The 17,673-nt window shown below is 46.1% G+C and overlaps 1 long non-coding RNA gene across 1 annotated transcript in view; it reads right to left on the minus strand.

The window, feature by feature from the left end:
• LOC144484695 (uncharacterized) overlaps positions 1 to 17,673 on the minus strand; it is a 971,557-nt gene that overhangs the window by 107,072 nt on the left and 846,812 nt on the right. The gene's annotated exons all lie outside the window — the stretch shown is intronic.

Genomic DNA, 17,673 nt, shown 5'->3' on the forward strand with positions numbered 1-17,673 from the left:
TTTTTCCAGATCATTTATATAAATCACAAACAGCAGAGGTCCCAATACAGAGCCCTGCGGAACACCACTAGTCACAGGCATCCAGCCAGAAAAAAGACCCTTCCACTACCACCCTCTGTCTTCTGTGACCAAGCCAGTTCTCCACCCATCTAGCCACCTCCTCCTTTATCCCCTGAGATCCAACCTTTTGCACCAACCTACCATGAGGGACTTTGTCAAACGCTTTACTAAAGTCCATGTAGACGACATCCACGGCCCTTCCCTCGTCAACCATTCTGGTCACTTCTTCAAAAAACTCCATCAGGTTAGTGAGGCATGACCTCCCTCTCACAAAACCATGCTGACTGTCGTTAATGAGTTTATTCCTTTCTAAATGCGCATACATCCTATCTCTAAGCATCTTCTCCAACAACTTCCCCACCACGGACGTCAAGCTCACCGGCCTATAATTACCCGGGTTATCCTTCCTACCCTTCTTAAATAACGGGACCACATTAGCTATCCTCCACACAGATACACACTGATATACACACTGATAGACTCACAAACACAGATACACACTGATAGACACACTGATAGACTCACAAACATAGATACACACTGATAGACACACACTGAAACACACTGATAGACAAACAAACTCTGATACACACGAATAGACATACACAGATACACACTGATAGACACACAAACACTGATGCACACAGATAGACACACATAGATGCACACTGATATAAGCACTGATACACACTGACAGACACACACACATAGATACACACGGATAGACAAACAAACAGATAGACACTGATATGCACGCAAATTGACACTCACAAGTACGGCTACACACATACATACTGAAATACACAGACACACACTGATACAAACAGATACACACACTGACCCACACAAACACCGTGATGCACACTGACACACACATAGACCGACACATACACATGAAGTCAATGAAAGACAGACATACACAGACATTGACAGACACACACACAGACTCTGACAGACACACACACACAGACTCTGACAGAGAAACACACAGACTCTGACAGACACACACACACACACATAGCCACTGACAGGCACACAGACATAGACTCTGACAGACACATACATAGACACTGGCAGACACACACACACAGACACTGACAGACACACACATAGACACTGGCAGACACACACACACAGACACTGACAGAAATACACACATAGAAACTGACAGACACACACACTGACTCTGACAGACACACACACGCACATAGACACTGACAGACACACAGACACTGACAGGCACACACACACAGACACTGACAGACACAAACGTAGACACTGACTGACACACACACAGACTCTGACAGACACACGCACACAGACACTGACAGACACACACACACAGGTTCTGACAGACAAACACATAGACACTGACAGACACACACACAGACTCTGACAGACACACACACAGACTCTGACAGACACACACACACACAGACTCTGACAGACACACGCACACAGATACTGACAGACACACACACACAGGCTCTGACAGACACACACACAGATACACTGACAGACACACACATAGACACTGACAGACACACACACACACAAACACTGACAGACACACAGACATAGACACTGAGAGACACACACACACACAGACTCTGACAGACACACACACACAGACACTGACAGACACACACACAGACTCTGACAGACACACACATAGACACTGACAGACAAACAGACATAGACACTGACAGACACACACACAGACTCTGACAGACACACACACACACACACACACAGACTCTGACAGACACACACACACAGACTCTGACAGACACACACATAGACACTGACAGACAAACAGACATAGACACTGACAGACACACACACACAGACTCTGACAGACACACACACAGACACTGACAGGCACACACACTCAGGCACAGACAGACACACACATAGTCACTGACAGACACACACATAGACTCTGACAGACACACACACACAGACACTGATAGGCACACACACTCAGACACAGACAGGCACACACATAGTCACTGACAGACACACACAGACTCTGACAGACACACGCACACAGGCACTGACAGACACATAGAATCATAGAAATCATAGAAACCCTACAGCACAGAAAGAGGCCATTCGGCCGATCGAGTCTGCACCGACCACAATCCCACCCAGGCCCTACCCCCATATCCCTACATATTTACCCACTAATCCCTCTAACCTACGCATTTCAAGACACTAAGGGCAATTTTAGCATGGCCAATCAACCTAACCCGCACATCTTTGGACTGTGGGAGGAAACCGGAGCACCCGGAGGAAACCCACGCAGACACGAGGAGAATGTGCAAACTCCACACAGACAGTGACGCAAGCCGGGAATCGAACCCAGGTCTCTGGAGCTGTGAAGCAGCAGTGCTAACCACTGTGCTACCGTGCCGCCCGGTGACAGACACACACAGAGACTCTGACAGAAACACACACATAGAAACTGACAGATACACACACTGACTCTGAGAGAGACACACACACTGACACTGTCAGACACACACACACAGAGTCTGACAGACACACAAACACAGACTCTGACACACGCACACAGACTCTGACAGACACACAGACACACAGACAATGACAGGCACACACACGGACACTGACAGACACACACACAGACTCTGACAGACACACACACAGACTCTGACAGACACACACATAGACACTGACAGACACACACACAGAATCTGACAGACACACACACACAGACACTGACAGACACACACACATAGACTCTGACAGACACACACACGCAGACTCTGACAGACACACACAGATAGACACTGACAGACACGCACACAATGACTCTGACAGACACAGACATGGAGACTCTGACAGACAGACACACAGACTCTGACAGGCACACAGAGAGACTCTGACAGACACACACACATTGGCACTGACAAACACACACACAGACACTGACAGACACACAACAACAGACTCTGACAGACACACACACAGACTCTGACAGACACACACACAGACACTGACAGACACACACACATTGGCACTGACAAACACACACACAGACACTGACAGATACACACGCAGACACTGACACACACATTTAGACACTGACAGACACACAGATAGAAACTGACAGGCAGACGCACACGCTGACTCTGACACACACACACTGAACCTGACAGACAGACACACAGAACCTGACAGACACACACACACAGACTCTGACAGACACACGCACATAAACACTCACAGACACACACACACAGACACTGAGAGAAACACACACATAGACACTGACACACACGCACACAGACATTGACTGACTCAACACACATAGACACTGACACACACACAGACACAGACTCTGACAGGCACACACACATAGACACTGACAGACACACAGACACAGACTCTGACAGGCACACACACATAGACACTGACACACACACACACATACAGATTCTGACAGACAGACACACAGACTCTGACAGACACACACACAGATCCACTGACAGACACACACATAGACACTGACAGACACAGACAGACTCTGACAGACACACACGCACAGACTCTAACAGACACACACACAAACTCTGACAGACACACACACAGACTCTGACAGACACACACACATTGACAGTGACAGACACACACACACATTGACACTGACAGACACAGACATAAACACTGACACACACACACACATAGAGACTGACAGACACACACAGATAGATAATGACAGACACACAGACTCTGGCAGACACACACAGATACACTGACAGACACAGACAGACTCTGATAGACACACGCACACAGACACTGACAGACACACACACACATAGACACTGACAGACACACACAGACTCTAACAGACACACACACACAGACACTGACAGACACAAACACATTGACAGTGACAGACACACACACATTGACACTGGCAGACACACACACAGACACAGACAGATAAACTCACATACACTGACAGACACACACAGACTCTAACAGACACACACACACAGACACTGACAAACATAAACACATTGACAGTGACAGACACACACACGTAGACACTGACAGGCACACACAAACACTGACTCTGAGAGACACACACCCACAGACTCTGACAGACGCACACACAGACTCTCACAGACATACACACCTAGACACTGACAGACACACACACACAGACACTGACAGACACACACTCATAGACAAGGACAGGCACACACATAGACACTGACAGACACACACACATAGACACTGACAGACACACACACATAGACACTGACAGACACACACACAGAGACAATGACAGACACGCACACAGAGACAATGACAGACACACACACACAGACTGTGACAGACAAACGCACACAGACTCTGACAGACACACACACATAGACTGTGACAGACAAACACACACAGACACTGACAGACACACATATATACACTGACAGACACATACACACAGACACGGACAGACACACACACACAGACACGGACAGAGACACACACACACAGACAATGACAGACACACACACATAGACACTGACAGCCAGGCACACAGACTATGACAGAAACATGAACACAGACTCTGACAGAATCATACACACAGACTCTGACAGACAGACACACATAGACACTGAGACACCCACACACATAGGCACTGACAGACACACATACAAAGAATCTGACAGACACACATACATAGATACTGACAGACAGACACACAGACTCTGACAGACAAACACACAGACAGACACTGACAGACACACACATAGACACTGACAGACACACACACATAGATACTGACAGAAACACTCATAGACACTGACAGTCACACACATAGACACTGAGACACCCACACACATAGGCACTGACAGACACACATACAAAGAATCTGACAGTCACACATACATAGCTGACAGACAGACACACAGACTCTGACAGACAAACACACAGACAGAAACTGACAGACACGCACACATAGACACTGACAGACGCACACATAGATACTGACAGAAACACTCATAGACACTGACAAACACACGCACATAGGCACTGACAGACACACATTCACAGACTCTGTAGGACACACACACACATCGACACCGACAGACACGCACACAGACTCTGACAGTCGCACATGCATAGACACTGTGAGACATGCACATAGACACTGACAGACACACACATAGGCACTGAAAGACACACACAGAGACACTGAGAGACACACACACATAGACACTGACAGACACACACACACACAGATTCTGACAGACCCACACACACACTCTGACTGACACACACACATAGACACTGACAGACACACACAGACCCAGACACTGATACACACAAACACACACCAGCTTCCTGCTTGGTTGAAGCGTCTGTCGCCAAGTGAATAGAGCGGGCCGTTAGCAGCCGGTCTTCTGATTGGCTGACACGGCTGTCAGTCAGAAAGCCCAGCCTTTGATTGGTTGAGGTGGTCAGTTAGCAATCCAGTCTCTGATTGGCTGAGGCAGTCAGTTAACAATCCAGTCTCTGATTGGCTGAGGGGGGAGGGTCAGTTAGCAATCCAGTCTCTGATTTTCTGAGGGGGAGGGTCAGTTAGAATTCCAGTCTCTGATTGGCTGAGGCGGTCAGTTAGCAAACCAGTCTCTGATTGGCTGAGGTGGTCAGTTAGCAAACCAGTCTCTGATTGGCTGAGGCGGTGATTTGGTGATCTAGCTCTGTGATTGGCTGAGGCGGTGATTTAGTGATCCCGCTCTGTGATTTGTTGTCAGTCAGTTTTGTTTCTTCATTAATTGAATAATTGATGTAAGTGGATATTTCACCACGATTCTGATCTGCTCCCTGAACTTGGATTGAGTCACCGCGTAAATAAATGTGTTTGTGCAGCAATTTAAATCCTGCAGCATTATTCCGACTTGTTGAAATGTGTATTCAGGAAGGGTGATGTAAATTAATCCTTTCACTTTCACATAGATAAAAAATATAACAGTCACCGCCCAGAGGAGAATGAAAGCTCCGGATATGCTGAAGAGAAAAATCATTGACTTCCTTCTGCTCTCCATCTCGGGGTCTCTGCGATTCTCGCCCTTACTCTGAGCCCTCAGTCCCTGCCGGACTCGACTGGTCACCAAAATGTGTCTGACTGTCAGAGCGTTAATCAACAGGATTAAACCAAATGGGAGCAGTGGGGTTAAAATCTGGTGAAACCAGGAAAATCCAACCCAGCCAGGATCAGTCCAATAGCTTGTCTTAGTCTGACAGTCCCACTGGACATTGTCGAGCATCCTACTAGGATCCCTTGTAAAGTACAGGGGGATGTTTCTCACAAAAAGCAGGATGCCGGTTGTTGCCAGAACCACAGCCGCAGTTTTCCCGGTGCAATATTTAGTTTTTAGTTTCTGGCAGCGAATGGCCACAAATCGATCAAAGGAGAAAGTGACGGTGAACCAGACAGAACAGTCTATGGCTGCAGGCAGCAGGACAGTGTGAACACGACACACAGAGGTGAGGTCCAGGAAATTCACGGGGAAATAATAAACATTTATATGGTTGAGAATGGGGTTAATGATGATGAACAGTAGATCCGCCGCTGACATGGCCACGAGGTAGCGAGTGGTGCAGGTGGAGAGGCCACACTTTCCCCGACTCAGGATCACAATTCCCAGTAAATTAACTGTCAGAGAAAAAGGGACAAGAGCCGGGAAATTAGTGAGTGAACATTCTCCAAGTCTGATCTGGCTGTAAGGAGAGGATTTCAGCATCAGTCCAATGGACAGGGGTTCCCTGGGTAGCGGTGTTGTTGGAGGAGGTGTGTTAGAGATTAACATTGCAGATTGGAAAGTAGCCAATGTAACACCGCTGGCTCAGTAGGGACTGGGGGACAGGAAGCTGTGAATTACACATCTCTCACTTTGATGGAGCAAATCTGCAAATTCTGATCATTCAAGTATTTCAGAGAGATTGAATTTCTCATCTGATCTGTTTTAGAGGAAAAGTTCAGACTGGACGGGTTTCCCAATTAGACCCAAAGTGGACAGAGATAGAATCTGCAATCCCTTCCTGCACCCAATTATCAGAGCCCACCCCGGATTGAACACCTCTCTGGACTGGACAGCTGATGGAGTTGGAAGTCAATTCAGGATTTTTCTATTTAACTTCCCCTCTCCAAATTGCTTCCCCATTCTGACTCTCCCCCGCAGCTTTTCTGCTTCTAATTTCCAGATTATATCCTCTGTCTGTCTGTATTTTTTTCCTTTCTGCTCTCCCTCTCTCCATTCCTTCTACTTTTGCTATCCTCTTCTTCTCTCCGACCAGCTTTATTCCCTTGTATCTGGATTTCTCTCTTATCCAGTGCGTTCCCATTCTTCATTCACATTATAACTTTACCCCATATCTCCCTATCGCTCTCCAATTGTTCTCTCTCTCCTCCTGTTTCTCCCCATATCTCTCTATCTCGCCCCAGTATTGCTCTCTCCATCTCGCTTTCTCCCCATTTCTGTTCACCTCCCTCCAGAATCTCTCCATCTCCCTTTCCATCTTTCTGTGTGGGCCTTTTAAGCACAGCATGATCCCATGGGCAGCACTGTGAACATATCCAGAGAGGACAAGGGGGGGGGCGGTGGGGAGAGAAATTTCATTCCCCCAGCCTCGTGCTGGGTGTAATCCTTTACCCAGCCACTGAGCGCCATGTGAATTCTGAATTTGGACACATATCCCCTCAGTGACAGAAAGAGATAAACTCCCCTCTTTAAATTGGGAACAAGCTGTGTCCATTCCTTTGGTAGGCTTTTTAAAATGAGCCTCCCAGTAGTTATTAATTTAATCGATTTATTGATCTGTTGATTGATTTGTGTAAATAAGGAATCTCAGGGCTCTGACTGAGGCTATTCTCCAGAGACAGGAAGCTGGGCACTGACTCCTAACTGGAGACCCCCAGATAATCTGGTTCTTCCCACCCCCTCACAGCAATATGATTTGTGGTTATTGGCAAAGTGTGTCAGAAATATTGCATCGCTCCTTTCAACACAATGCACATGAAAGAGAGGGGAAGAAGCAGAGATATGGACAGAAATAGGAAGTTAGAAGGAGGGATGGAGTAAGAGGTGGTGGGTGTGGTTGCAAAGACCTGGACCTAGATAAGAATATCCGTCTTTACAATGATTGAGAGCGATAGTGGCAGGATGAGAAAAGAGAAGGATGGGGTGGAACAAAGACAGAGGGAGGCCCGAGGGGAGTGGTAGGTCAAAGCAGAGGTGGGGATGGAGGGAGAGCATTTGGGAAAGAGAGACAGGATGTGAGGGTCTCCACTGTGTGGTCACCAGCTGCAGCTCCACTCAAACCCTGTCAGGTAGTCTGACTTGTGGAGAAACATCCTTGGCGGATTTTAAAAAGTGTCTTGAAGGAATCAGCAGCCGCTTCCCAAACTGAAAGAGGGAGTTGAGCAGCTTCAGAGACTGAGAGGGAACAGGGGGTGGGCAGGGTGGAGCAGGGATGGCATTTTAATTCGCCTTAGAAGATTCTCTTTCTGGATCTCTCTCTTTCTCCATTTCAATGTTTCTGTCTGATTGGAAGAAATGGAGAGAAGGAAAGAGTGAGAGGGAATGAGGAGAACCAAAAAGGAGAGGTATGGAATAATAGAATCATACAGTGCAGAAGAGGCCCTTCGGCCCATCGAGTCTGCACTGACACATTAGAAACACCTGAAATCCCACCTAACCGCATCTGCCAGCACTTGGTCCAAAGCCCTTTTAAAGGATGTGAGGCAGCTCGCCTCCACCACCCTCCCAGGCAGCACATTCCAGACCGTCACCACCCTCTGGGGAAAAGAAGTATTTTCTCACATCCCCCCTCACCATGAACCGACGTCTCCTGATGGCTGACCCTTCAGATAAGGGGAACAGTTGCTCCTTATCCGCTCTGTCCATGTCCCTCATTAACTTGTACACCTTGGTCAGGACGCCCCTCAGTCTGCTCTGCTAAAGCGCAAATATCTTTAATATAACAGAACCTATTTTCATAACGTCGGTCTTCCATCCAAGGCAGCACCTTGGTGAATCTCCTCTGCACCCCCTCCAATGCAATCACATCCTTCCTATAATGTGGGGACCAGAACTGCACACAGTGCTCCAGCTGTGGCCTCACCAAAGTTCGATACAATTCCAACATGACTTTCCTGCTTTTGTAATCTATACCTCGATTCATAAAGGCAAGTGTCCCAAATGTCATTTTCACCACGTTACTAACATACACTTTTTCTTGAGTTTAAACAGAAATTAAATTTTAAAAAACTAGCCGGGGCTCCATCAAAGTTCTTTACAACTCCAACATGACTTCCCTGCTTTTGTAATCTTTGCCTCGATTGATAAAGGCAAGTGTCCCATGTGCCATTTTCACCTCCCTACTAACATACACTTCTGCTTTCAAAGATCTGTGGTCAAACACGCCAAGGGCACATTCTGCCATAGATCTTCCTGGAGTCCGAACATACATCGAGTACTTCCTTGTCAAATTACTCCTTCTAAAGTGTACCAGCTCACACTTTTCAGGGTTACATTCCATTAAACAGTGTAAAAGACACTCCACACTGCGAACTGTACCTTGTGCGATCTTGCTGCAGAACTTGTTTTAAAAGGTTGTCTCAGTGTTAAGAGGGAGTTTTCCAGGGAAGTGAAGGGAAGTCTCCAGACTTGTGAGAATGCACACACACAGATCTGTAGGTATGTGGGTTTTTCCGTTGGGTGCTTTGGGGGAAGGGGCTCACAACAGGCGTGAGGATGGAGGCAGGGGAAGGGCTGTGTCTCATTTGATTAGTTTCACAGTGCAGCAGCTGTGGGATCTTGCTGTGCATACACGGTCATGGGCCCTTTGCCTGTTTTGTAACAATGACCATCCTCTTTGAAAATAGTTCACTGACTGCAAAGAAGGTTCCAAGGCCTTGAATATAAAAAAGCTTAAATTTGAAAGATAGGACTGAGGGAGTTCATGATCACTTTCTGCAGAGGACTGAGGGGACATTCAGCCAATATCACATTGCTGCCTGTGGGATCTTACTGTGCGACAAATATTCCAGGTTCAATCTGTACATTAAAACAAGAAACATACACACACACACACACACACACACACACAGAAAACAATTATCATAAACTTTGAACTGAATTTTGAAACTGCCACATTGCCTTGGATCTTCCTGTGCACAAGTTACATCAGAACTCTCTAAATTAACAGCAGTGAGGTCAGATTAAAAATTAATCTCATCACTGTAAATAATTCTTGTTAGGCCTGGAATGAAAGAGCTTTAACTTGAAGCAGGTATAATTGTGCAATAAAAAGTGTATCTGAGGCTTAGTGATAAATGTGAGGGCGACATGAACTGCACAGGGTTCCATCTGAATACAGTTTGCAGCGGTGGTGATTGTTGGCGCTCTCGTTCTATGTCTGGTGTGGCGAAGCTGAGTTTGTGAAGTGTGGTCCATTCATAAGCTGGTTTTGTGTCCCTTTAAAGTTGGACTTGTGTCAATGCTTGGAGGCTTGAAATGCAGGTGCAGACAGAGTACACAGACTGCAACATTTGTAGCAAAGACCAAGCATCAGCGTCGCCTTAGTAAAATGCTGTGCAGGCTTTTGAATTTTGAGTTCAGCCTGTCAGTTTAAAGAAGACACTCAGCTATCTGTAAGCTGTCAAATGTTAATTTATTGTTGTGGACACCATTCGACCAATCCTGGTGTAGGAAAATTCATAGATCATCACAATAATGAAACAAGGCAATCAACTGCCTGCCTGCAGTTCAACTGAAGGGCTGCCACCTCTCAAAGCCTAGAGAGGGAAAAAGCAGCTCTCTGCAGCTTTGAATATCACTTGATAGACCTCTCCATCTATCGATCTGAATCAGAAATAACTTGCAGGCAGCGGAATAGAAAGACGAATGCCAAAAGTTTTCCAAAGCGACAAAACTTAGATGTATACATTTTTGCGAGTGACTAAATTATGTTCTTTTTTCTGTTAATGAATGGTCCTCGTATTTATTTGAACAGCATTCCAGTAGAATCTTACTTTAATCACAATATTACTTCTTAACTAAAGTTCCCTGTTGGTTAAATAAATAAATTGTTCATTGTTCACTTAAAGTGAGTGTCAGATATTTCTGTTAGTAAACCACGAAATGTTTTAATGAAGAACAGTTCACACCTTCCCACACACCTTTCACAGATTACAAAGCAAGGTGCTCCTCTTCGGGAATTTGGCGTGGATTCTTAAAAGGGCATCAACCGCTGCCTCATGACACTGTCTCTCTATCCGTGTCTCTGCGGCTCCATTTTGTGGCTTGTGAGAGAGGAAGTGAGAGAGTGGGGAGACAGGTTGAGGAAGGGCTGATGTTACGGAGTGAGAGTGAAAAGGGAGGATCAGGTTAAACAGTGGGAGAGGTAGCTGAACATTGTGGAGTTGGGATGGAGGGAAAATGTCACAGGATTTGGGGGTGGAGGTTTTCTGTGTGCAGTAACTGCTGATGTCCCTGTCACATCTTTCCAGAAAGTTTGATGTTCAAACACTCCAATCCTGAGACAGTCTGTTTTGAAATGTATCCTGAGGAAATGATCAGCGTCTTCCCGATTGAGGTTTTAGCCACTTGCCGACTAGGTTGAGCGGTGTGGAAACATTGCTGCCCATGGGATCCTGCTGTGCATCAATGACCTGCAGCATATACAGTACTGCAGATGATAACTACACAACGTGAAAGGCAAATTTTGGAGGGGGGAATGGGAAGAAAATCAAACCCGTGGCCTTGGTAAAGACTTGATCTCAATCCCTGTGTCCTGTTTGCGTTTTTAGACTAGGTGGTGCGATTTGGAGGATTTATATTTTTTTGTGGAGGAGTGGGTAGGGAAGGGGGTTCAATATCTCGGCCTCTGTCACTACCACTTTCCCTCTCTCTCTCTCCATCCATTTGCTTCAATGTTGCATCTTGTAATTAATGTAAAATAAAATCCCATTGTGGTTTGCTGTTTTTTTATTGTTGTGGGGTGTATGAGGGGTGTGCGGACGGGCCAGATGGTGGGAAACAGTGGCTCTCTTTTCCCCTCTCGCCCTTCCCATCCGTGTGTGGGATGTTTTGGGGCTGGAAAGGACAATTCTCTTTCACTGGGGTGGGGAAAATCCTGTTCTTCGTCCCCAGGGTTTAATGCATCCTCTGTGACTAGGCCTCAATTCAAGGTCTAATCTCAGGGGCCTCAGGATGCCTTTTCCATTCGCTTCATTCCATACAGTTACTGTGTTTAGTTTTATGAGATCACTCGGTAAATAAAACTGCGGCAGCCGCGTCAATTCATTCCACTCAGGATGCAATTGTCGGTTTTCCAACTCTCTCACCCAACATTCTCGTTAGATTGTGTTATCAGTGAGGGAGAGAGAGAAAAAGAGGAAGGTGCAAGAGGGAGAAAGAAAGAGAGAGAGAGAAGCCCGAGAGGAAGGGAGAGGTGAGAAGTTGAATTGTCGTGGGGGGTGAGGGGGCGGGGTGGGGGGGGGAGGGGGGAGAGGGGACGTGGTTAGTGCGTCCTCCACTGTTTTTTTCCAGCTGAGCCCCCCAGTCATTGAAACATATAAACTAGAAGCATGAGGAGGAGCCTGCGCCACCATTCATTATTATTGTGGCTGATCATCAAATTTAATATCTTCATTCACCCTGACCCCAAATCAATTTAATACCTTAATTCCCTCTTCACCCAAATCCTTTCATCCCTTTAGCTCCGAGAGCTATATCTAATTTATTTTTGAAGTCACAGAACACCTCTGAATTCCACACATTCACCACCCTCTGACTGAAAACATTTCTCCTCCCCTCAGTTCTAAAAAAGGTTTTCCCTTATCATCAAACTAAGACAGCTAGTTGTGGACTCCCCCACCATTGGTAACCTTCTTTCTGAATCGACCCTGTCTAATCGTGTTTGAATTTTATAAGTTTCTATGAGTTCCCCTCTCACTATTCTGAATTAAATTGACTTAACAACATTCGGTGGCAGTGAATTCCACACATTTACCACACTCTGACTGAATAAATTTCTCCTCACTCAGTTCCAAAAGGTTTGTCCCTCATCCTGAAACTATGACCCCCAGTTCTCGACTCCCCCCACCATTGGCAACATTCTTTCTGAATCGACCCTGCCTCATTCTGTTAGAATTTAATACGTTTCTCTGAGGTTCCCTCTCACTCTACAAATTTCCATTGAATATAATCCTAACCAATCTAATCTCTCCTCATATGACAGACCTGTCATCCCAGGAATCAGCCTGGTAAACCGTCGCTGTACTTCCTCTATAGCAAGGACATCCTTCCTCGGATAAGGACACCAAAACTGTACAAAACTCTCCAGGTGTGGCCTCTCCAATCCTTTATAAATTGCAGCAAATCATCCCTATCCCTCAATAGGAATCATCTCGCTATGAAAGCTTACAGACCATTTAGCTCCATTCCTGCCTGCTGTACCTGCCTGGTTCCGTGCAGTAAATGATGCACGAGGAGACCAAGGTTTAGATGAGAATCCACCTCCCTCAATTTACACCCATTCAATAATAACTTGTCTTCCTAATATTCCTCCCAGAGTCGATATCCTCACAGTGATCTACATTAAACTGCATCTGCCATGTGTATGACCACACCCTCAGCCTGTCCAAATCACGCTGAATATTCTCTGCACCCTCCTCACAGTTCACCCTCCCACCCAGCTTTGTGCCATCTGCAAATTTGGAGATGATGCATTCAGGAACCCTTCTGGAAGACTAAATAAACCATATCCACTGGTGCCCCTCGGTCAACTCTACTATTTCCACCCTCAAACAATTCCAAGATATTCCAATCATGATTTCCCTTTAGTAAATCCATGCTTCCTTTGTCTGATTATGGCGCTGCCTTCCAAATACCGAGTTATTAAATCCTTGAAATTTGACTCTTGCAACTTCCCCAGCACCGACGTTAGGCTCACTGGTCTATAGTTCACTGTTTTCTCTCTCCAGTCCTGTCTGAATACCGGGCTTGCATTAGCTACCCTCCAATCTGTAGGAACCAACCAGGAGTCCAATAAAATTGGAATATAACCATCATTGGATCTGCTATTCCCAGGAACACTTCTTTAAGTACTCTTGGGATGAAAATTATCAGGACCTGGAGATTTCTCCACCTTCAATCCCGTCATTTTCCCCAAAACAATGTCTCGACAAATTCAAATTTGCTTCAGCTTCTCTCTAAAACTTGTTCCTCTCAGAATTTTTGGTATATTATTCATGTCTTCCTTTCTGAAGATCGAAGCAATGTACAATTTAATTCCTCAGCTATTACTTTGTTCCCCGTTATGGGATCTCCCATTTCTGACTGCAAAGGTCCTAGTTTGTCAATCTGTTTCTCTTTACATACCGATAGGCATTTTTCAAAGTCAGTTGTTATGTTCCACGGTAGATTACTTTCCTACTCTATTTTTCTTTCCTTAATCAATCCCTTGCTCCTCCCAAGAGGCTGGATTGTTAAGCAACGATTGTGTTGTTGAGGGTGAACCTGTGGTGTGTTTTAGCTTTTCACTAATTCACACCTACGATTGTGTTTTAAATCTGGTTGCTCCCACATTGCAGTGCGATTGTGGGATCTCGCTGTGCAGGATGACCAGTATGATTTCGGAAATGACACAGGAACATTTTATTTTCCTCAGAGCCCCTCTAACCCTCCTGCTGCTGACCTTAATCTACACACCTTGGACATGGACCCCTCTGCTAAGGTGATAAAGTTTTTTCTGAACTATCCTATCTACGTTCCTCTTACTTTTGTACACATCAATGGCGACCACGCTCGGTGTTCACTGTGTTAAGGGAAGCAACACTAGCCGAACCAGACTGTCTTCACTGCAGAAACACTGCAGCCCAGGTAACATCCTGGTGAATCTCCTTTGCGTTCCTTCCAGAGCAATCACATCCTCCTCCTAGTGAGGGCCCCAGAACTCCTCAGAGAACTCTCGCGGAAGGCAAATGAGCGTTTCATACATCTCCATCATGACCTCCCTGCGTCTAAATTCTACACATCAGCTAATAAAGGAAATTGTCATGTCTGCGTGCTTAAGCAGCTGGTCATCAGAAGTTACCCACTGGAATGGAAAACAATGGAAGGTTTATGTTTTTTCTTGAGTTTAAACAGAAATTAAATTTTAGAAAATCCAAACAGCAGTTGTCCAGTCACAACCTTAACAGAAAAAAAATAAATGAACTAACACAGGCCATGATAAAGAGCATTCAGTACACATTCCAAAATTAAGATCATTCTTGACAGATTTCTATGAATAATTTTAGCACTTTTCAGGAATGTTGATGTCCGACACATGGCGTTTCTGGATGCCTTCAGTAAGTTAATACTTAACAGACTCATGGGAAATTTCAGTGCAAGTGGAGTTAGAGGAACAGCAGCAGAATGACCAGGAGCTGTTTACAAAGACTCAAGATGTGGAGATGCCGCCGTTGGACTGGGGTAAACACAGTAAAAAGTCTTACAACACCAGGTTAAAGTCCAACAGGTTTATTTGGTAGCAAAAGCCACTGGCTTTTGGAACAGGCTGTCCCTTCGTCAGGTGGGTGGGAGTTCTCATCACAAACAGGGCACAAAGACACAAACTCAATTTACATGAATAATGATTGGAATGTAAGTCTTTACAGCTCATCAAGTCTTAAAGGGACAGACAATGTGAGTGGAGGGAGCGTTAAGCACAGGTTAAAGAGATGTGTATTGTCTCCAGACAGGACAGCTAGTCAGATTTTGCACATCCAGGCAAGTTGTGGGGGTTACAGATCATAGAATCATAGAAACCCTACAGTGCAGAAGGAGGCCATTCGGCCCATCGAGTCTGCACCGACCACAATCCCACCCAGGCCCTACCCCCACATATTTACCCGCTAATCCCTCTAACCTCCACATCCCAGTACTCAAAGGGGCAATTTTTAACCTGGCCAATCAACCTAACCCGCACATCTTTGGACTGTGGGAGGAAACCGGAGCACCCGGAGGAAACCCACGCAGACACGAGGAGAATGTGCAAACTCCACACAGACAGTGACCCGAGCCGGGAATCGAACCCGGGACCCTGGAGCTGTGAAGCAGCAGTGCTAACCACTGTGCTACCGTGCCGCTACAGTGTGACATGAACCCAATATCCCGGTTGAGGCCATCCCCATGTGTGCGGAACATGGCTATCAGTCTCTGCTCAGCGACTCTGCGCTGTCGTGTGTCGTGAAGGCCACCTTGGAGAACGCTTATCCAGAGATCAGAGGCTGAATGCCCACGACCGCTGAAGTGCTCCCCAACAGGAAGAGAACAGTCTTGCCTGGTGATTGTCGAGCGGTGTCCCTTCATCCGTTGTCCTAGCGTCTGCATGGTTTCCCCAATGTACCATGCCTCGGGACATCCTTTCCTGCAGCGTAACAGGCAGACAACGTTGGCCGAGTTGCAAGAGTTTTAAGAGTACTCTTGCAACTCGGCCAACGTTGTCTACCTGATACGCTGCAGGAAAGGATGTCCTGAGGAATGGTACATTGGGGAAACCATGCAGATGCTACGACAACGGATGAATGAGCACCAGTCGACAATTACCAGGCAAGACTGTTCTCTTCCTGTTGGGGAACACGTCAGTGGTCATGGGCAGTCAGCCTCTGATCTCTGGATAAGCGTTCTCCAAGGCGGCCTTCACGACACACGACAGCGCAGAGTCGCTGAGCAGAGACTGATAGCCATGTTCCACACACATGGGGACAGCCTCAACCAGGATATTGGGTTCATGTCACACTATCTGTAACCCCCACAACTTGCCTGGATGTGCAAAATCTGACTAGCTGTCCTGTCTGGAGGCAATACACATCTCTTTAACCTGTGCTTAATGCTCCCTCCACTCACATTGTCTTTACCTTTAAGACTTGATGAGCTGTGAAGACTCACATTCCAATCATTATTCATGTAAATTGAGTTTGTGTCTTTGTGCCCTGTTTGTGATCGGAACTCCCAGACACCTGACGGAGGGACAACCCATTCCGAAAGCTAGTGGCTTTTGCTACTAAATAAACCTGTTGGACTTTAACCTGGTGGTGTAAGACTTCTTACTGTACAAAGCCTCAACAGAGGGAATTAGAACATAAGAAATTGGAGCAGGAGTAGGCCATCTAGCCCCTCGAGCCTGCTCCGCCATTCAATAAGATCATGGCTGATCTGTGACAGTGGTTTAGTTCCACTTACCCACCTGCTCCCCAGAACCCTTAATTCCCTTATTGATCAGAAATCTATCTACCTGTGACTGAAACATATTTAATGAGGTAGCCTCCACTGCTTCAATGGGCAGGATTCCAGAGATTCACTACCCTCTGAGAGAAGAAGTTCCTCCTCAACTCTGGTCTAAATTGACTCCCCCTTATTTTGAGGTTGTGTCCTCGAGTTCTTGTTTCCTTTCTAAGTGGAAAGAATCTCTCTGCCTCTAACCTGTCTAGCCCCTTCATGATCTTATATGTATCTGTAAGATCTCCCCGCAGCCTTCAAAACATAGATAAGCTGCATGGCTGGACTGAGAGGTGGCAAATGG

The sequence above is a fragment of the Mustelus asterias genome, unplaced genomic scaffold, assembly GCF_964213995.1.
Source record: "Mustelus asterias unplaced genomic scaffold, sMusAst1.hap1.1 HAP1_SCAFFOLD_123, whole genome shotgun sequence".
Classification (NCBI taxonomy): domain Eukaryota; kingdom Metazoa; phylum Chordata; class Chondrichthyes; order Carcharhiniformes; family Triakidae; genus Mustelus; species Mustelus asterias.